This window comes from Felis catus, chromosome A1 (assembly GCF_018350175.1).
Source record: "Felis catus isolate Fca126 chromosome A1, F.catus_Fca126_mat1.0, whole genome shotgun sequence".
In the NCBI taxonomy this organism is placed as follows: Eukaryota; Metazoa; Chordata; class Mammalia; order Carnivora; family Felidae; genus Felis; species Felis catus.
The window spans coordinates 166424979-166448762 of record NC_058368.1 but is presented as its reverse complement, the minus strand read 5'-3'; the positions used below and the strand labels follow the sequence as shown (position 1 = coordinate 166448762).

Here is a 23784-nt window from a genome sequence, read left to right as displayed (position 1 = left end):
TTTACAAAGGGGACAATTATGGTAATTCTGTCATCCACAACTGTCATGGTTAGTGAGCTGAGTCTGAGATGGCATCACTGATCTCTTTAGCTAATGAGTTATAAACTCATTTCATAACACCTTTTCTAATTGTATAATTCCCACTATAGAGACATCTACCCGCACTGTGTATATGATAACATTAATACTCCCTCCCCGAGAAATTTTTCTAAGTGTCCAAGAGATATCCAATTTAGGAGAGAACCTCTCAAGGTCTGAGTGCTACGTGATCTACAGGTGGTGTCCCCTTAAGCAATTACAGGTCTGTTATGACCACCATTAAAGTGCACATCACTGTTTTGGGGACGGAGGCAAGTTAATGCCTGGATTATACACAAGAAACAGTCCCAAGGATGCACATTGTACCCCTGGAAAGTAATTGTGATTTAGAATTGTTGAGGTCCTCCAAATGGGACCTACATTAGCAGAGGTCACAGTTGCCTCCATTGCTCCATTGGTGCATTTCCTTTTGTACTGGTAAGTCTTTAAAGTCTGTATTCAGTCTGAGTAATTGAACCTACCCTTTGTTCTTGAGGTATTTCCTAAGAGAAGTTAGACCAACCTGTCCTTTGTCCATTCCAATAATCAGGTAGTATTTGCCATGGGAGGTGATGATATCCAATAGAAGAATTAAGACATTTTATGTTAGTTTTCTATTGTAGTATAACAAATCACCAAAAACTTAGCATCTCAACACAGCACACACTTATTATATCATGGTTTCTGTATGTGAGCAGTGTGGGCACAGCTTATCTGGGCCTTCTGATTCAGGGTCTTGATAAGCTGTAATTTAGGTGCTGTCTAGGTCTGTGTTCACATAACATCACAGGCTTCAATGGAGAAAGATCTACTTTCAAGCCCATTTTTGTTGCTGGTAGAGTTTATTTACTGTGGCTGTACAACTGAAGTCTTTTTTTTTTTTATGACTATTGGCTAGGAGCAGTTCCTTGCCATATGGCTCTCTCTATGGGCCATCTCACTTAGCAGTTTACTTCTTTAAGCCAACAAAGGGATTTTTTTCTGATCATGCTAGCAAAGCATAGTTGTAATATATCTATTAACATAATCACAGGAGTCAAAGCCCATTATCACTGCCATATAATGTAACCTAATCAAGGAAGAGACATCTCATCACATCTCATACTACTATTTAGAAGCTGGTCTCAAAACCCATTCCACTCAAGGAGAAAGGAAGTCAATGATCACAACAGTAGGGGAGGTCATGGAGTAGATAGAAGCCAACTTATAATTCTGCCCACCACAGAGGACTGCAGGAATGAGTGTAGGAAAAAAAATCCAGAGTGTATTTTACTTCATGAGGAAGAGGGCTCTAGGGATAGCTTTAAAAGTTAGTCTTCCCCCTATACTTTCAAGGACTTAATATATTCCCTGTAAAAGTGGTGGGATAATTGTTTCCCCTGCCTCTGAAAAACTGGTGTTTCTAGGAGCTATACTATAACTTTTACTCTAAATATACCCTCTTTACACTCAGAGCTTTCATCCAGAAGAACCAGGAGAAAAGAGACAAAGGAACTTTCATAACACTAATAGAGACCTATTATGTACCTTATATATGTCTCTGTAGAGGACTTGGCAAACAATGTACTCAGTTTATTACTTCTTTCGTTACCCTCTGATCACTGCTAAGAATAAGAGGAGATGAACTCTTTCTGGGGACAGCTACATTTATATAACCAAAATGTATTGTTAAGACCAGAAAGAGGTAATGGATATAGAATCAGAAATCTTTTTGAGTAATAATTGAGGAGACTATTCCAGTATTCAGCAATACCAGATGTTTATGTATCTTAGGTACTGTGGAAGTTCCATTAAAGGACACTCAGCCCATTGTTGAATGGTTTTTGCAATAAAATTCTTACCACTTTCAGACTTCAAATGATCTAGAAAGTCAAATATTATTCAGATTAATGTTAAGGGCCATAGTGGTATGGACAAAGTCAGCTGATGAAACTGGAGCATCAGTACACATAGAGTACACATAGAGTTCCAGTCTATGATGATGAATGTAGTGCAACATCTGGAATGATGATAGATTTAAGCAGGCAGTAATTAGTGCAATCTGGTTAGTGCAGGTTCAATCAGCAACTTGGTTTCAGTCATTCTCATCAGACAACAGGCCCTTATTATGGGCAGCAAATAGTGACTAGTTTTCTAGGACTGCTCTAACAAATTACCACAACTTGATGGCTTAAAATAACAGAAATTTATTTTCCCACAGATCTAGAGGCCAGAACCAAGATGTCAGCAAGATTGGTTCCTTATGAAGGCTCGGGGGGAAAAAGTCCTTTCCATGCCTCAATTCCAGCTTCTGGTGGCTGCAGATCATCCTTGGTGTCCCTTGGCTTGTAAATGTATCACTTCTCTTCCTGAGTCTTCATGTGGTCTTTCTCTTTGGGTGTCTTCTGTGTTTGTATGTCTCAAATCTCCCTCTCCTTTCTCATATAAAGACACAAATTATTGGATTTAGAGCCCAAATTAAATCCAGTTTGATCTCATAATCTTAAACTTAATCACAACTGAAAATGAACTATTTCCAAATAAAATAACATTCATAGATAGCAGGGGTTAGTACTCGGACACACCTTTTAAGGACTGCTATTCAACCTACTATAGTGACCAGAAGGCTCAGCAAGAAGCCATGATTTGTTTCCACAGTTTGTGGCTCCAAAGAGATGTGCTTTAACCTGCCAGTTTAGTCTCCAGCTAGGGTTATGTTAGGGAGAAAGGAAACAGAGTACACAGGGAGAGAATGACTGTGTTTTTAAGCAAGTCTTTGCATTTGCTTTCATTTTTATGCCACGTTGTTCATGGCTTAACTAAAATGTTTTTCTAATGTTTGCTGTCTGCCCAAAGCTACATATGGAATTGCAAGTTCCTCTTTGCAGACAGTATTTGTTTTAGCTTTTGGGGCATCTTCATTTAGTTGCCAAGGAGCCATGGATTTTAGCTAGGACCATAGAGTTTGCCTCTCCATTACATAATGATATCCTTTTCTCAACACTCACTGTCCCCTCAGAGGAGTGTGAACAACAAACGACACAACATGTAAACAGCTTGACTTAATGCTTTCACTGCTCAGCCTCTAAAAACTGATTCTTCTATTCCCATTCACTAGGACATTGGGATATAGCCTCTCCTCGTTGCTCACTACTAGGGCAAGAACATGCACTATCCTGATCCCAGGGAGTCATCTTGTATTCCCTATCCTAGCCTAAGAAGCTCTCATCCTTCTTCTTCTAGAAAACCATTTCTGTCAACATCATATTCTCAATGCCAACCAGTCAAGAACTGTGAAAGATCTGAGATGTTATCCTACTTGCAAGCTAACAAGTTAACTTGCCATTGTTTTATGGATGCTGACTGAGACTGCTAGGCAGAAAGGGTTTTGTTACTCACATCACAGCAAACATCATGAGCATTAGTGTATTTTGGGTCGGTTCTATTTGACCCTGATTCCCATGTGGTGATGTAGTTGTACTCAGAGTAATATCTGAATGTGTACTGGTTTGCATTACAGGGAGAAACCACAAGTTTGGGAAGCCTGAACTTTTCTTAATGGGGACTTAACGTATCTGCCCTTTGCTTCAAAGAGATACACTATCGCTATATTCCAACAATGTTTGCTGAACAAGCATCCTTGAAAAGGTAGTTCATAAAAAGAGACAGTTCATGCCTCTGTTTGCAAGACATATGGAAGAAGGAGAGATCCATGTAGAATTGCCTTTCAACAAAATCTAGTGCACTGACTTCAAGGTCACCTTTTATGCAGTGTAAATTGTGGAAATGTCATTTTTATTGTTGTAAAATATCTTGAAATAAAACATGTTTTTAACTAAATTAACTATTCAATATTAGCCTAAGCCATTGAACTATTGTGATAGTTCCATAACAGATGACTATATTTTGCGGAGTAAAAAAATAATGATAAAAAGTGACTTTATTAAGATCACTCACATGATACTGATCCACAGGACAAAATAATCTTGATTTTTTTAATTAAACAATGTTTATGAGTTATACTATAAAAATACTAAAACAAATACTGTAGCTTTATAATTTATTGTGGCTATGAATTTTGCTGCATCAAATTAAAAGCTTATAAATGAAAAAAAAAGTTCAATAAAAGTGAAAAGCCAAGCAAAACTAAAAACACATATTTTATAAAGTACTAAATACAAACTCAATTCCTCTTTCCCAACTAATGGTATGTTCAGTCTCAACAGATATATAAAATTGAAACTGAAACTCAAGCGTAACACTATCTCTTTGGCATATACTTATTTTGGTACTACAACCCATATTTTTTAAAAACAAATTTCCCGATAAAAATAGATTAACTAGGAAAATCTAGTTAATACTACTGGTATTAACAGTAGTTAATGCAGTAATGTTTACCTACTAAAGGTATGCAAGAAGAAACTCTTGAACATTTGAGACTTATATTAAGAGGGAATGCTTAGATCAGGAAAAGACGAATAAATGATCACTTACTATATATTTGTGCATACAGCCAATTCTTTCTTGATTTTATGATTCTAGAAGAAACCTTTAATATCTATTTTATTGGTAGAGTACTAGCTAAAGATCCAGTGGTATCTAATTTTGAGAATTACCCCTTATACTTGTTAACCTAGAATACACGTGACTCCAATAATATGCGGGATATATTTTCAAAGTTAAGTTTTAAGAAATTAAGTTTAAAGAAAATAATAAGTTTATAGTATATGATTGGGGAAGCATATTTAATATCCTAATGATTATTAAATATTTTTGGAAATTCAGTAGGTTAATTAACAGGAAACTCAGAGACTTTTTTTCATCGGACTCAAATATTTCCATGAAGAATATCTCTTGGTGTTCTTGCTCAAAATTTCCCCTCAGCTTTGCATTTACCCCTCATCTTCCAAATGGTTGATTTATGTTCATCTCAGATATGGTATTGATAACTAAATTAATGTATAGATTATTTTATTATTTCAAATAACGTGTGCGTTTTTTAGTAATGACTTAAAGGTTGCATGCTCAGCGAGAGCACTTGTGAAGTGCACTATGCACTTGTGCACTATGTGCACACATGCATGCAGCCACCACCTTTTCATATTACTTTTGGCAGCGTTGTGAACACACAGGTGTACTAGAAATAATTTAAGTTAATGCTAGCAGTTGTACTGTACCAGCATTGCCCGTTCTTCAGTTTTCAGAAAAGTTATTTTCACCAAGGGTTATTCATTCTTTTAGTAATAGGATATTCATTAATTTATTTAAGCCAAAAAACATCCTTTTTCCAAGAAAAAATCTCTTTTGAGTATAATATTATTTTCCAAGGTATAATAGTTGTTCTGTAATCTTTCAGTTTCTTTGTTTTTGCTTTTGTTTTGGATTTTTCCCTTTCTAGTAAATGATAAAGCCTAATTTTGTGGGCCTTGTGTGGATTTCCATTTCTTCATTTCATAAAATAATGTAATCTTTTTAGATATCAAACAAACAAGTTTCATGATTGTTAAGCACTTAAACCATTTAGGAAAAAAATAGACCTTCTCTAGAAGTATCTATGCTGGTGCCCATTTTTGTCTTAGGGACCTTTATCCCCCCATTACTATGTGGTATCATGGTTACATGAGCAACTGTTCTTACAAGTCTCTCACTCCAATGGTATAACGTAGGCAGTGCATTAAAATGTGGGCTGCAATGTCTGTGCTATGAATATTTATATATTTTGACATTTAGGAAGAATATGCCTTTCCATACTAACCCCTAACAGTGTTTTAGTTGATATATTTCTAAAAACGGAGCAATCCATTTATACTGTGTCACTTTAGACTTAAGGGACACATAACCTACCTTTTCTCAGGCATAAAATTCAGTTGTCTTATTTCTACTGTATGAATTATGCTTTAGAAGCAGTGGAGTCACAAATGCTTTAATGCTTTCTGTTTCTACATTTATTTATCCCTAGGTAGCCACATCCACAGAATTGAAAGGGATATCAAGAAATTGCAGAATCTATATGTAGAATGACAACTATATGAAAAAATTATTTTCTTTGTAGGATCTCCAGAAAAAGATAATCAAGTATATTGGGGAATTTTCTTAGGTTACACCAAATATAATATCAGAATATTCTTTTCTTATCTCATGTAAATCTCTCTAGAGTTTAAATTTTTCCTACATCTTTTGAGAAACATGGGGTTCTTGTCACCTTTCTTATAATCTATCCAAAAATGAACAATATTACCCATGGATCTTCTCTTTATTTCTGGTGATTGAAGCTGTTCTCCGTCATTTTTTCTATTCCTTCAGTTATAAGGTTTGAATTTTGAGAAGTAGAAACATCCCAAGAAAACTAAATAAACTACATAATGATTTTAAAGTCTGTCAGGTATTACTGTATTTAAAGTTTGTGAATCTTAAATTTAACCAATATACGTTCATCCTTTCTATTCCTTTAAAGTTCAAGGTTGTAGTACAGGGCTTTTATTGTTTTATTGAGGTTAAAATTATATAATGGTAAATGCATGCATCTTGATGCACATATAATGAATTTAGACAAATTAATATGCCTGTGTAACCAGCACTCCTGTGAAAATATCAAACATTACCATTATCACAGAAAGTTGCTCCATATCCATTTTCTGTCAACAGTTATGCCTTCAGGCAACCACTGTTCCGATTTTGCCCACTCTACATTAGTTTCCCTGGTTCTGAAGTTCTTACAAGTGGAATCATATTGTATGTATATATTTTTTAAGTTTATGTATTCATTTTGAGAGAGAGAGAGAGCACATGCACATGTGTGTGTGCAAACAGGGGAAGGGTAGAGAAGAGAGGGAGAGAGAGAATCCCAAGCAGGCTCTGTACTTTCAGGCGGAGCCTGATGCAGGGCTCCAGCTCACGAACATGATATCATGACCTGAACTGAATTGCTTTTTGTTTTTTTGATCTTATGTCCTGGACATTAGTAAGTTCACTTTTTAAAAATTTGTATATTTTATGGAATTTTGCAGATAATAATGTTATCTTTAAGTAATGACAGTTGTGTTTTGCCCTTTCTGATATTTTAAAATTTTCTTTTTCTAGATTTATTAAATGGACTAATACAATGTTTAGTAGAAGTTTGTTTTATTATTTTAATCATGACTGGGTATTGATTTTGGTAAAATGGTTTTTATACATCTATTGAATTTATCATATTGCTTCTTTTTCCTTTATTCTGCCAGTAGACTGATTTACATTAATAAACTAATAAGTGTTAATCTGACATTGCATTTATTTTTGTTTTTCAATTTCCAAAGCACACTAGGAATTTTTTTTAATGCTTATTAATTTATTTTGAGGAGGGGATGTGCAGAGAGGGAGTGAGAGAGGAAATCCCAAGCAGGCTCCAGGCTGACAGCACAGAGCCTGATATGCGGCTCCATCTCACAAACCATGAGATCATGACCTGAGCCAAAATCAAGAGTGAGACGCTTAACTGAGTGAGCCACCCAGGTGCCCCATAATGCTTTTAATGTACTGTTGGATTTGATTTGCTAACCTTTTTGTTGAGAATTTTTGCATCCATGTTCATCATGGATATTGGCCTGTAATTATCCTTTTTAGTGAGATCTTTGGTTTTGGAATCAAGGTAATTCTGTCCTCAGAGAAAGAGTTTGGAAGTTTTCCTTCCATTTCTATTTTTTTGGAACAGTTTGAGAAGAATAGGTATTAAAGCCTCTTTAAATATCTGGTAGCAATCCCCTGGGAAGCCATCTGGCCCTGGACTTTTGTTTGTTGGGAGATTTTGATTACTGATTCAATTTCTTTGCTATTTATGGGTCTGTTCAAATTTTCTATTTCTTCCTGTTTCTGTTTGGGTAGTTTGTATGTTTCTAGGAATTTATCTATTTCTTTCAGATTGCCCAATTTTTGGCATATAATTTCTCATAATATTCTCTTATGATTGTTTGTACTTCTGTTTTGTTGGTTGTGATCTCCCCTCTTTCATTCATGATTTCTCTTTGATTTTTGATAAGTTTGGCTAGGAGTTTATCAATTCTAATGATTCTTTCAAAGAACAAGTTCTTAATTTTATTGATCTGTACTACTGGGTTTTTTGTTTGTTGGTTTGTTTGTTTCTATATCATTTATTTCTGCTCTAATCTTTATTATTCCCCTTCTTCTGCTGGCCTTAGGCTTTATTTGCTGTTCCTTTTCTAGCTCCTTTAGGTGTAAGTTTAGGTTGTGTATTTAAGACTTATCTTGCTACTTGAATAGTATTGTATTGCTAGATACTTCCTTCCCTCTTATCACTTCCTTGCTTCATCCTAAAGATTCTGGACTCTAGTGTTTTCATTTTCATTTGCTTCCATATACTTTTTTTAAATATTTTCTTCTTTAGTTTCCTTGTTAACCCATTCATTCTTTAGTAGGATGTTCTTTAATTTCCATATAATTTGTGTTCTTTGTAATTTTTTTCTTGTGGTTGACTTCAAATCCCATAGCATGTTGGTCTGAAAATGTGCATGGTATAATTTCAATTTTTTTTTGTATTTGTTGAGGGCTGATTTGTGACCCAGGATGTGACCTATTCTGGAGAATGTTCCATGTGCACTCAAAAAGAATGTGTCTTCTACTGCTTTAGGATGAAATGTTCTTAACGTATCTGTTAAGTTCATCTGGTCCAGTGTGTCATTCAAAGCCATTGTTTCCTTGTTGATTTTCTGCTTAGATGATCTGTCCATTGTTGTAAGTGGGATGTTAAAGTCCCCTACTATTATTGTATTATTATCAATGAATTCTGTATGTTTGTTATTAATTGATTTATGTATTTAGGTTCTTTCAATTGGGGGCATATATACTTATAATTGTTAGATCTTGTTGGATAGACCACTTTATTATGATATAGTGCCATTCTTGTCTTGTTACAGTTTTTGATTTAAAATCTAGTTTGTCTGACAGAAGTTTGTCTACTCTGGCTTTCTTTTGACATCCATTAGCATGATAGATGTTTCTCAATTCCCTCACTTTCAATCTGGAAGTGTCTGGGTCTAAATGAGTCTAAATGGCCCCAGTGTATAGATGGGCCTTATTTTTTTATCCATTTAGATACCTTATGTCTTGATTGGAGCATTTAGTCCACTTACATTCAGAGTGATTATTGATAGATATGAATTTAGTGCCATTGTATTACCTGTTTTAACATCTTTTTTGGTTTAACTTAATGCTTACAATGTCAATTTCTTCCATATGCTTAGAATATGTATCTGGAATGTCAATATAGTAGTGGGGAATTGTTCCTAAATAAGCTGCCTCCAGTAAAGATTTCTCTTCCACATAAACTTGAAAGACATTTCAGTTTCCTTTGCAAGGATGATGTTTTATTGCATACCTCAAGTAATGAATGTTATTTGCCTCATATTTCATTCTAGATACTTGGAAGTCATCTTCTCCACACTCTGTGTCTATCTGAAATGTTCTAACCTTTCTGAACACTAGTTCTGTTATTGACTAAATGTTGGTGTTTCCACAAAATTCTTATGTTGAAATCCAAACCCAAATTTGATGGTATTAGGAAGTGTGTCTTTAAAAGGTCATGACATGTCACAGTGACATATAACCTCACATCTCACATGTATTGACTGCCACCAAAAAGATGAGAAAGAACAAGTGCTGGTGAGGAATGAAGAAAAGGGGACTCTTGTGCGCTGTTGGCGGGAATGCATGAGTGAAGCCCTCTGAAAAAAGATTACTACCCTTATAAAAGAGACCTCCAAGAGCTCTTTTTCCTCTTCTGGCATATGAGGACACAGTGAGAAAATGCCTATCTATGAATCAGGAGCAGACTCTCACCAGACCCTAAATCTTTAGGTGCCTTGATCTTGGACCCCATAGCCTTTAGAACTATAGGGAACAAACATTTGTTGTTTAAGCCACCCAGTCTAAGGTATTTTGTTATAGTAGCCTGGAGAGCCTCAGACAGGGTCACTTTACAGCTACTTGGCGAGGCTTAGATGTTTTACCCTTAGATTTAATGATCAAAGACATGTACTTTAGTTAATTTTACGATAGATAACTTAATTTGCTGGAAACAATTTGTGGTGATATGTCACAGTGGAAAGAAAATTCAGCTCAAAATCTTTCTTGCTAACTTCTGGGAGATCCAGGCCTGGCCAGGGATCAATAAAGGCAGCTATTTGCACAAACTATGTAATGTTAGAGGGTTAAAAAATACTACATTGTAAAAATGTTTAGCTTTTTCCCCATGTATAAAAATAACTTTTGAAAAATGGCTACTGATAAATATGTTCATGCAATTAATTGCTGATCTTTGATAGTCATTGATCACTGACTTTGTAAAGATTAGTGCATCTGGTTTAACATCAACTGTTACTGAACTTAAAGATATTTTCATAAGTCAAGGATATGATTAATTATATAGTATGCCCAATATTATATAAAGAGGATCTGCATAGCCATCTTAAGCCTCGAACTCAGTATTAAGTTTGACTAATATTCTGGCAAACTTCTTATTCACATTTTACACTACTTTCTGAACTAGGGCTAGAGATCTTTGATTCTTAGTAGAAGAGTGAATGGCTGGAGGCCTGAAGAATAAAATAACAATTCAGGATAAATATCAGCAAAGGTTACAAATAACTTAGTTTTTGATTTAAAAAAAATGTTTAATGCTTATTTATTTTTGAGAGAATGAGTGAGACAGAGGGAGACAGAAAATCTAAAGCAGGCTCCATGCTATCAGCACAAAGCCTGATGTGGGCCTCGAACACACAAACCTTGAGATCATGACCTGAGCCAAAGTCAGATGCTCAACCTACTGAGTCCTTCAGGCACCCCCAAAATAACCTACTTTTTGAAGTGAGGGGATTGTTTTTATATATGACTTTTAGTTTCTAACATATTGTTTAAATATAGTTTTTTAATTAAAATATTAATTGCATTCTACATGAAAACTTACACCTTTTCTTTCCATAGTACCTCAATGTGTTTCTTTCCAATAGTACCTCAATGTGTTTTTCCTGTCATATCACCATCACTATGTGTAAAGTTGTCTCTATTCATGTTCTGTCCAAAGCACTACACTTCACAATATAATCAGGAGACATGGCAAAGTATCTTGTTCTTTTAAAAGCATTCTCTAGCCCATTTACTATGTACTGCAAAAGACCTTTGCTGTATTCATGAAATCTACAAAACATTTCATGGGTGAAAACATTTGCAAATCACGCATCTGATAAGGAGTTGATATCCAAAATATATACAGAATTCATACAACTCAATAGCAAAAAACAATCTGATTTAAAAATGGGCAGAAAAACTGAATAAACATCTTTGCAAAAAGACTTAGAGATGACCAACAGATACATGAAAAGGTGCTCAACATCAATAATCATCAGGGAAATAAAAATGAAAACCAAAGTGACATATCACCTTATAGCTGTTAGAATGACTGTCTTGATAAAGATGAGAGATAACAAGTGTTGGTGGGAAGGAAAGACAAGGGCATCCTTGTGTACTGTTGATGGGAATGCAAATTGGTACAGCCACCATAGAAAAAATACGGAGGTTTACACAAAAATATTAAAAATTGAACCACCATATGATTCAACATTCCCACTTCTGGGCATATAGCCAAATGAAACAAAATCACTATCTTGAAGAGACATTTCCATCTCCACGTTCATTACTGCATTATTTGCAATATCCAAGACATAGAAGTAAACTAAGTGTTCATGGATGAATGAATAATGAAAATGTGGTGCATATGTATATGTATATGTATATGTATATATAGAGGAATAGAATATTTTAGGAATAAAAAGAGGGAAACTGTGTCAACAGCCTGGATGGATTTGAGGGCAATATGCTAAATGAAATAACTTACACAGAGAAAGATGAATACTCTATGATCTCAAATATACGTGTAATCTAAAAAAAGTAATCCTAAAGAAACAGAGAACATTTCAGTGGTTGCTGAGGTGAGGGTCAGAGGGTGGATAAATGGGTAAAAGTGGTCAAAAAGTACAAGCTTTCAGCTAGAAGATAAATAAATCCTGGGGTATACATGTGACTATCATTGCTAATACTGTATTACATATTTAAAAGTTTCTAGACAGTAAATCTTAAAAGTTCTAATTATAAAAGAAATGTAACTGTGTAAAGTGAAGATGTTAACTAGACTCATAATAATAATTTTGCAACATATACATATATCAAACCATTATGTTGCATACCTTCAGCTAGTTCAATGCTATATGTCAATTATATCTCAATAAAACTGGAAAAATGGGAAATTCCTATAACACTTGAGGAGTATTTTAAAATAGAAGACATTTTACAATGTGTAATTTTAATTACTGTATTAATATTCTACTATTTAACTTGAATAGTGGATTATTTTTAAGAATTTCATTCCTAAAAATACTTTTACACTTCTGAATATACTTTCATATTGTACTGTGAACTGGAAACATTGATTATCCTACAACAAGCTGGTTAGCCTTAGAACAAAGTGGTTAGCAATAATTTAAAGCTCTGTCATTTCTATAAAGTTAATCTTATATAATCTGCTATAGTTTCATTTACAAAAATCATATATACAACTCTAGCAGGTGTTTGGTAAAAAGCAAGTGGCCATATCTTGGAATGAAATACTGTGACTCATCATTATGTGTACTTCTTCTTTTTCTTTTTCTATTCTTTGGGCCTGTGACCTTTTTCCCTAGCCAGTATGTTCAACTATGTTATGATGTGACAGGTAGCTATCCCTCCTTCCTGCGTTCCATCTGATTTGAAACAAGGGGCACTGAGGTGTTTGGTGGCTCATCAACTTCTATATATCTTGGTTGTCAGGTTGAGATGTAAGATTCTTAGATGACAATCACTTTAGAGAGACATCACCTACCTGATCCAGTGACTCTAATGCAGTTACAATTTTAGTCACAACTAAAGCAGCTTATCATTGTCCCTTTACACTTGAACAGCTTAATTTTTATCACTCAAAAATGTTAACCCACTCCAAGCACCTGCAGAAATGGTTTCATGGTAATTAGTAGTTCTTTTCAGATACCATGTTTGCTAAATGCTTTGTGATCAGTCCATTATTAATTTCACACATTTGAAATGTTTCTGTACTGGTTAGATTGCACTAAAAACAAAAAAATATATATATTGACTTCTTAGCAATATATGAAGATAGTGTGGTTGCAAGACAAAGAGTAAAACTTCTTTTTCAAATTTTTTGTTATAATTTTTTTGCTGTGATATCAGATTATCAATAATGTAATATTATTGAAAATTTTATTTGTGATATTGTTATTTGGTGTCTTAGAACTATCTTTTCTAAAGTGTACTCAAGAAATGAACAGATATCATCTGAGAACTATATTAACTTTGAAAATAAAACCATACCATGAAAAAGTTCTGAATATTCTTTAGCATTTTTAAGTTGGAAAATAATTGTCTATCTGCCCCACTACTCCAGGTTCCTACCTCATTTCTTAAGTAGCTGATTTCCTTTCAAAAAAGGATCATGTCATAAAAATTTGGGAGGTAGAAATTTATCAAAATATCTCAGTTCTCAGGTATGATCTAATTTCTTAACAAAATTTATAGTAATGAGTTTGCATTTCATCTGAGATGTTGAATAGGAAATAAAATTTTAATTGAACTAAGAAAACGTAAGAGTCATTATATGAAACTAAAACGCATTCCTGACAGAGAAGGATATCTATGATATGCAACACACAATACTTGAGAAGCCACAGCAAAGAATATACAAATAATTTTCATACATAGATATTCTTCATTACATATATATGGATATATCTGACATAAGTGATAAATTTTATATAGCACAAGAGAAGTGATTAAAATATGTACTAAATCATGCCTATAATGAATTACTTTAACATATGAATAATTAGTCTTAAGAAACCAGCCTTATTTATGGAATTAGTAAACTAACTTAAATTTAAAATCTAAAGATATTTCTACTGAAAGTACTGCTAGTAAGATCAGCTTGAGTATACTGAAAACTTTACTTGGTGAAGTAAGAAGTTAAAATTCAAGTGATTGTTTTTTTTAGCTTGTGAAGAACAAATTAATTAGGAAATTTGAATGAATTGCTTTGGAGTCATTAATATAGCCCCTCTCCAAGTAAAAAAGAATAGAAAGCTTTCCATGCAAAATAGACTCCCCCCCCCAAATGATTATCTGTTTCTGCTAATTGATCTTTTTCCATTAGTTTTTATTGGGATTCCAAAATTCACTCATTATGTGACCTTTTTAACAAGGTATGACTATGTTGTGATTGTTAACTGCTTAGAGTTCTGATGATGATAATTATTTCTTTCAAGGTTGGTATGAATATCAATTCCAAAATTTGTAGTTAGAGTATGAAAAAGTAAAATTTTAACATGGTATTTTACAACCTCAACTTTTGTAATAAATCCAACTAGTGATTAGTGATTGTAGTCAAATCACTAGTCCCTTTGGCCATCCATACCATTTTCCCCCATTAGAATATAACTGCTTTCCCCTGAAAATACCCAAATTTATATTTCTTGATCTTTTTATTAACTTGTAAGCTCTAAGATAGTGAAATATAATGCTGCACCTGTTAGTATCTGGGCATGTGAGTTTATTTCATATTTGCTAAAATCACTGAGTTTGAGATTTGATGCTATTTTGCAGGCAACCTTAAAGCAATTTTCTAACATGGAAGCATTCAGTTTTAAATCTAAATAAAATCAAACACTGAAATAAAACAAATTCTGAAGATATAATTTAGTATGATGTTCATTTAAAAACAGAAAAATGCTTGGAGGTTGTCCAATTTTATTTTCACTAAATTAGTGCCATTTTCCATTTTTGAAACTTCACTTTCAGTTTATCTCAGAAGTTAGGATTATCATGAACATTTGACAATTTGTAATTGAATGCTTACAGGCTAAAGAGGTTTTGCTCTTTCATTTGATGGATTGTGTCATGCCAGAGCCTGGCAGTGCATTTTATTTGACCTTTCTCCTTAACTCCATTCATCTTAAACTCCTTGTCACATGAGTGACAGGCCATCATGATGTGATGGAAGACAAAACTTCAAAAAGATACATCACCTTGTCAGATAAATGTAGATCAGAAATCCTTTTTTAAAAATGTTGAGTGAGTTAGAGGACAACTTAGGCTAAATTAGGTTGTAATATTGAAAAGTAGAAGAAGATACTTGGAGATCAAAGATTACTGTTGGAATAACTCTAATCAAATTTGTAGAGAAAAAAATCAAAATTATTTTTATGATCTTTCCTATAAAATGAGAAAAGTGACAAGACACAAAATTTGCCTGAGAAGAAGAAGGGATTAGTGAAAGAAAACAGTTTAACTAGAGGGGTGTGTGTGTAGAAACACACACCCCTCTAGTTAAACTTGAGGCATTTGTTTTTTTTTAATCTTTTAAATCTTTCTGTATAGGGACATATACAAAGCTTAATTCATTCAGAGCCCCTAATACTGCTAAGAATTTTGATGCAACTGAAGATGGGCAGTTTTATATCCCTTGAGCAGAAATCAACTCTCTACACACAGAACAGACATTACTGAGGTGAAGAAAGGGGTAGATATCCTCATCTTTTGTAGGTCATTCATCTCACATCCAAGACTTTTTATTACAAAGTCCTGAAAGATTCTCTGCTTTGTGTGTTTATACCAACAGACAGAGGCCATTCATATTGTAAATCAATGAACTAGTTTCTTGTTTTGGCAGAATGAGCAGTGATTTAGTGGTAGAATATGAGCACGGAGTAAAGACATTGACCTGACACATTTTTATCCCATCCCATGTGAATAAATTTCTTCTATCCATGGAAAAACAGTGAAATATGAGACACAAAATAATCACAACCTAGCAATACTGTTGCCCTGGAACAGAAATGGAGAGAAGTAAAGAGACCTGAGTCGTCTTTGCCACAAGACACTGAAATCCAATAAATTGTGAAAAATAAGAGTGTACATAGAACTCTACACACATATAGACACATATATAATTGGCAATAATATTTTCTTTGTTCATTCATATATTTAGTGATTCTAAGTCATGTGCTGTGTATCTTTTGAATAATAAAGCAGTCATAAAAATAACTAAACTATCTCCAAAATTTTACGTATATGAATTTTAAAATACATATACTCTGAAACAACTATTGTATTTGTATTTTTTCCTCTATGGTTGTATAATCTATTTAATTTAAGTCATAAATTTTGTCCAATTCTATCTTCTTCATAAGAATATGAAATCACTTTTAATCCAAAGTAAATTGGTACAGCCATTATAGAAAACAGTATGGAGATTCCTCAAAAAATTAAACATAGAATGATTACATGGTTCAATAATTCCATTTCTAGCTATATATCTGAAGGAAATGAAATCACTATCTTGAAGACACATCTGCACATGTTCAATGCAACATTATTCATAATAGCAAAGACATGGAAACAAACTAAGTGTCTGTAAATAAAAGAATAAAGAGGGTCTCCTGATTGGCTCAGTTGGTTAAGCTCCCACCTCATGATTTCAGCTCAGGTCATTATCTCATGGTTCATGAAACCAAGCCCCACATCCGGCTTTGTGCTGACCACACAGAGCCTACTTGGGATTCTCTCTCTCTGCCCTGCCCCTGTTCATGCTCTCTCAAAATAAAATAAATAAACCTTTTTTAATTAAAAAATAAATGAATAAAGGAAATGCGATCTATATATACAATGGAATATTTTTAGCCACAAAAATGAAGGAAAATTTGTCATTTGTGATAATATGGATGAACCTGGAAGATATTATGCTTAGTGAAATAAGCCAGACACAGAAAGACATATACTCTATGATATCATTTATATGTGGAATCTAAAAAAGTCAAACAAATAGAAACGGGGAGTGGAAAAAAAGTTGTGATAGGACTAGGGAGTAAGGAAATAGGAAGATGATCAAAGGGTATAACTTTCATTTATAAGATGAATAAATTCTTGGATCTAATGTACTTATGATTGTTGGTATTAATACTTTATTGTAGGGGCACCTGGGTGGCTCAGTTGGTTAGGCGACCGACTTCAGCTCATGTCATGATCTGGAAGTTTGTGAGCCCAAGCCCCACGTCGGGCTCTGTGCTGACAGCTCAGAGCCTGTAGGCTGCTTCGGATTCTTTGTCTCCCCTCTCTCTGCCCCACCCCTGCTCATGCTCTGTGTCTCTATGTTTCTCAATAATAAATTTTTTAAAAATTTTTTAACGTTTATTTATTTATTTATTTATTTTTAAATATATGAAATTTCTTGTCAAATTGATTTCCATACAACACCCAGTGCTCATCCCAACAGGTGCCCTCCTCAATACCCACCACCTCTCCTCCCCTTCCTCCCACCCCCCATCAGCCCTCAGTTTGCTCTCAGTTTTTAAGAGTCTCTTATGCTTTGGCTCTCTCCCACTCTAACCTCTTTTTTTTTTTCTTCCCCTCCCTCATGGATTCCTGTTAAGTTTCTCAGGATCCACATAAGAGTGAACACACATGGTATCTGTCTTTCTCTATATGGCCTATTTCACTTAGCATAACACTCTCCAGTTCCATCCACGTTGCTACAAAGGGCCGTATTTCATTCTTTCTCATTGCCATGTAGTACTCCAATGTTTATTTATTTTTGACAGAGAGAGACAGAGCATGAGCAGGAGTGGGGCAGAGAGAGAGGGAGACACAGAATCCCAAGCAGGCTTCAGGCCCTGTGCTGTCAGCACAGAGCCCAGGCGTGGTGCTCGAACTCACAGACTGCGAGATCATGAGCTGAGCTGAAGTCGGACGCTCGACTGACTAAGCCACCCAGGCGCCCCAATAATAAAAAAATGTTAATTTTTTTTTAAATACTTTATTGTATACTTAAAACTTTACAAGACAGATTTTAAGCCTTCTCATTCCCCCAAAAAGGAAAAATACAGTAACTACATGAGATGAGAGATGTGTAAGTTATGTTGATTGTGGTAATTTCACAATGTATATGTATATATTATATCATTTTATTGTACACCTTAAAAATCACATCATACAACCTAAATATAAATAATTTTGGTCAATTATACTTCAGTGAAGATGGAAAAACCCAAAGTGGTATATAAAAAATGTTTTGGCAGTTGGTGTTAGGGTAATTTTGCCTTGTTTTTGTAATTTCCCTTTCTTTTATTATTAACTGGTCTTTTTCAAACATTGTTCTAGGAATAAGTGAATTGCAGCAAGAAATGACATTTTTATCCCCTTATTATTGTAGGATGTGTTCATCACCTGCAAAATCTGTTATATAGTGTTGTTATTCTCTTTCTATTGCCTTTCCAACTTAAGTACAATCATGTGAATATTATGTATATTTAAATGGAAATTATTTTTGCTCTAAATTCTGAAAGCTAAACTTTTCGATCTCAGTAAGTATTTGCTTACCATAAGCATATTTTTGCAATACTACAGTGGATTTTGAAGAAAGCAACTTTCCAAATGCAAACTATTAGCGCTAAGAATATATTTTAAAAACGTGGTACTATCTAATAATGAAGTATAGAAAGATATTAACTACCAGGTTTGCAGGAATTTAAAAAAATTATGTATAAGGCTGACTTTTTACATCAATAAAATGCTTGAGGGGCGCCTGGGTGGCGCAGTCGGTTAAGCGTCCGACTTCAGCCAGGTCACGATCTCGCGGTCCGTGAGTTCGAGCCCCCCGTCAGGCTCTGGGCTGATGGCTGGAGCCTGGAGCCTGTTTCCGATTCTGTTAATGCTTTTTGTCTTTGTTTTAAAAGTCTCAACATATCCAGGAAACATAAAGATGGTGTGTACTATATTATTTTCTAAATCCTTTACAGTGTTGTTCTATAATAACTCATTGAAAAATCCTGTCTTTTTTCACCAATATGCAGTTACACGCACATACAAATGTAAGTGTCCATGTATGCATGAGTTTGTTTAAGGTTTATGTATTCTGCTTAGCTGACATTAATTTATCATTTTTTCACTCTACTGTACCAGTGTTTTTACTACTAAAAATTTATAATACATTTATTATCAGGTAAGTCAAGTCCCTCTAAACACCCAATTCTTCTTCAAAATTTTCTTGGATAATCTTGTGCATAAATTTTATTTATTTATTTATTTATTTATTTGTTTGTTTATTTCGTTACTTATTTACTTATTTTGAGAGAGACAGAGACAACACCAATGGGAGATGGCAGAGAGAGAGAGACAAAGACAGAGAATCAGATTCTGTGCTATCAGCGCAGAGCCTGATGCAAGGCTTAAACTCATGAAGTGTGAGATCATGATCTGAGCTGAACTCAGAGGCTTAACCAGCTGAGCCCCCCAGGCACCCCTGATGCATACATCTTAAAATTCATATTGATAATGTTTGTAAAATCTGTTAGTTTTTATAGAGATGGCTTTGAATCTATAGATATTTTAGAGGAAACTTTACATCATTAAAATATTGAATTTTGGATCACTGAACATAAGGTATTTTTCCATTTATTTAAGCTTTTATAAGTGTCTCTCAATAAAATTTTATAAAAATTTTATATGAAGCTTTCATGCATTCATTAAATCTATTTTGATATGTCTTTGGTTCCCAATCCTCTGCTAAAACTTCCAAGATCACCATCAATGGCCAAAAAAAGAATCTGTTTTCAGTTTTCATCTTACTTGACCTCCCAGCAATGACAGAGTTGACCACTCCTTCCTAGATCCTTCTTTCCATATCTGCCATGACATACACAATTCTAATTTTCTTTCTAGATATTTTTTTCAGTTTACTTTTCCAGACCTTCTAAGGCTTCTCCCTTATATCTACAGTTTATCCAGCTAATTTCTTCCTTTCTCATAACTTTATATTTCTTCTGTTTACCAAAACATATATTTAAAAAATATTTTTTCCAGACCTTTCTTATAGATATCTTTCTAACTGGATATTCATACTGATGCATTAGAGTTATCCTAATATTAACACTTCTTACATTGGAACCTTGATTCCTAACTGAAATAGGTTCAAAAAAAAAAAAAAAGAAAACAATATTTAAAAACATCCCTTGTATCTCAATAGATTATACCAATATCTGCTAAATTTACAGTGTCTAGGATAAATCTTAGTATTAAATCTTTCTTAAAATATTTTATTATTTCCTGTTAATTTAGAAAAATAAATCTAAATTCCTTAATAGGACTACAAGACCTGATTACCTGACCTTTATATCTCTCTTCATTTTTTAACTCCTTTCTCCTCTCTCTCTCTTATGTTTTTTCATTGCCTTTGACATTTTATTTCTTTTTTCCAATGACAAGTTTTGAAGATACTCCCAAATGTTTTCTCCTGTTGATAAATCTCTCCCTTTCTTCTTTCTCTTCTGAAACTTCATTTATTATTCTGATTTCATCTTAAATGCCACTCTCAAAAGACCTTCAGTGACTACGCTGCTGTACCTAAAACAGTACTAAAATCTCCATTTTATTCTTTCTCGAACTCCGTGTGTGTGTGTGTGTGTGTGTGTGTGTGTGTGTGTTTACTCTTGCATTAACTTGTAAACTCATAGAGCTCATGGAGTGATTATCACATGTGTTCTACTAACAACTGGGCTGGAACAACTGGAACAAAAAATTGATCTGAGATGTCATAAAATCATTGCTTACCATTAAGAAGGAAGATATCTTTGATTGGTTTCTAATCATTTTTATAATGTGTTGTTTTTAAAGATTGCTATTAATACAAGCTCTTAGTGTGGAATCATGCATATCAATTCCAACTATGACTCTAAGGTCATCGGAGTAAAATATTGTTCTAGGCATTTAAATGCTACTTTTTTATTTATTAATTTGTCACAGAAGGAGGATGACTTTTAATGATGCACCTATAAGCCCAAATTGAAGCTCATTATTATAGATCTTCCTAAATCCTACAATATATTGTATGTGTTGTATATTCAGATTTTATATAGCAGTTAGATCGTAACGTTAATAGGAAAAAAGTTATACCTAAGAGCATGAGTCCGAGATTTTATTCTATGATGGAGAATAGAATGATGGAGTCTGAAATCCAGATACATAATTCAGTGGCTGGCTTTAGGCATTACCCCAGAGTAATTTTTTTGTCTTTGACCTCCTTTTTGTCCTCTTTTTTAGATCATTATTTTACAACTATAGATAACTTTCGCATTGATGCTGATTATTCTCAGGTCACCTATACAGCCTTTCCTTTTGCATTTAAAATTGACTAATTCCACAACAAAGGACAATAGTCTTCAGTTTCATAAACTAAAATGATTGCCATTTAAAGGAACTACCAAATATACTTTTAAAAAACAGGATTATGAAATGGTCAGACTAACTGCAGAATTAAGGGATGTACATTCTAATACCTTAATTTTACAAATAAATTGTTTGAGACTGATCAGTTTTAATATGCTCAATATTTAACTTTTCAAGTGTTACTTGTAATTTTGTTTCCATATTCTATACTTTCAGGAAATATTTAGGGATAAGTTTCATTTATTTTTTTAAAGTTTATTTAATTATTTTGAGAGGAGGGTAGACAGAAAGAGAGAGTGGGAGTGAGGCAGAGAGAGGGGGAGAGAGACGGAGAGGGGGGAGAGAGGTGGAGAGAGGGGGAGAGAGAGAATCCCAAGCAGGCTCTGTACTGTCAGTGCAGAACCTGATGCAGGTTTCAAACTCATGAACCAAGAGACCATGACCTGAGCCAAAATCCAGAGCTGAATGAATGCTTAACTGACTGAGTCACCCAGGTACCCCTAAGAAGAATAAGTTTTAAAAACACTTTCAATGAATCCCAAATTTGAATTAATTCTGTGCCTGCTTGGTATCCTCAGAGAAATTACTGGATTAAATGAGAATGCCTATGTAACAGTAAAACCGAGTAAATTCATCTGCTAGGTCTGCCATAACAAAATAACACAGATCAAGTGACTTCCACAGAGATGTATTTTTCTCATCGCTCTTGTGACTTTGGGTACTCGTGAGTACTGTCTTGCTGGTCTGCAGATGGTCACCCCTTACTGTAACTGCTTTTGTGAGCAGAAAGAGGACAGAGACTGGGGGCAGGAGGGAGAATATGGGAAAAGCACCCCTCCCCAAAAGCAGCTGGAGAGAAAGTGGAAAATTGGAAACAGCTGCAGGGCCTAAACTAAAAAGGGAGAAAGGAGAGAGGAGAGGGTTTAACTTCCATTAAAACTGTAAACAAGGGGAGCGCAAAGGCTGCAGCTCCACAGCTCCATACCTGGCGGTGCTCTGATGGGAAAGGTGAATCCCCAGGAATAGAGTGGGGTCTGGGAGGTTCTCAGGCCACACAGGGAAAAGCGTTTCCATTGCTGGAAGGACATTTGGTAGAGGCTGTGAGGCAACCTGGGCCCAGCAGACACCAGAGAGCGGCCACATTCACTGATGCTGGAAAAAGGTCATTAAAGGTGAAGCCTGGTGGCAGATGGGTGTTGAGATTTTCGATAATCCCTGAAATGCTGCTGCTACACTATCTCGCGAATTTCTTCTGGGGCAGGCTGGCATCTGACCACAGTCTCTAGGAATCGGCAGCAACAAAATAATGCTAACTTTCCTGGTTGCAGCCCATATTTGGCCATAGCTTGGTGAGACCCTCCCTCAGAGGGGTGGAAAGGGTCAAAGCCACAGTCCCTCAGAAGTAAGGGCCCGGGGAAAACAGCCACATCTGAGACAAAACTCAGGAGAGAGGTACTACCTGGGGCTCAGTTATGGACAGTGTAAAAGCAGGGAGTGGATGAAAGCTGAAGACAAGGATGGATGGATGCGTGATGGCTGATTGGGGAGAACAGAATTCCGATACTGGAGACTGGGTATCTGGGTGATGCCATTTTCACCGATCCGATCCCGTGCATGTGTATATGCACCTACTAGCGCCAAACAATCCACCCCCAGTAGACTAGCACCGACATCTAGCGGAGAATGGTGCCATTACAATAAGCCCTGCCCAACTGGGCCAACCTTGCTCTTCAAGTGTCACCACCTAATTATGGACAATAAAGTGCTTCATATTCTGACTTCTAGGGGAAAAACGAAGTAATTTCAGTCGTATTTCAGTTTGTTAGCAGGTCCATCTATTCAATATTGTTTCTTTCTTTCTTCTTTTTTTCATTTCTTTTTTTTTCTTGAAAAGAGAAAAAATTCATTTTTATTTTCAGTTTTTATTAAAAATAACTTCTTTATTTTTTTACTATATTTTTTACTTTTGTGTAATTTTTTTTTCAAATTCTAGTTTACTTCCATCATTTCATTTTACTCTACTTCATTGTATTCATTTTTTCAAATTTTCAAGTGATTATTTTTTCTTCTTCCCCCCCTTTTTTTTTAATCTATCAGGCCACTTTTAACCCCCAGACCAAAACACACCTAGGATCTAGCATCATTTATTCAATTTTGTGTGTGTGAGTTTAATTTTTTAATTTTAATTTTTTAATTTTAATTTTTTCTACTCATTAATTTCTTTTCTTCCTTCAAAATGATAAAATGAAGGAATTCACCCAAAATAAAGAGCAGAAAGAAATGACAGCCACGGACTTAACCAACACAGATAAAAGCAAGATGCTGAACCAGAATTTAGAATCATGACAGTAAGAATACTAGCTGGAGTCAAAAATAGATTAGAACCCCTTTCTGCAGAGATAAAAGAAGTAAAAAATA

General features: G+C 34.6%; 1 long non-coding RNA gene across 1 annotated transcript in view; it reads left to right on the top strand.

Moving 5' to 3' along the window:
• Positions 1-3785, top strand: part of LOC123385046 — a 28888-nt gene extending 25103 nt beyond the window's left edge. The window contains exon 3 of the long non-coding RNA XR_006597031.1: positions 2279-3785. This is a non-coding gene — a long non-coding RNA (uncharacterized LOC123385046). The remainder of the gene's footprint in view (positions 1-2278) is intronic.
• Positions 3786-23784: the final 19999 nt, after the last annotated feature.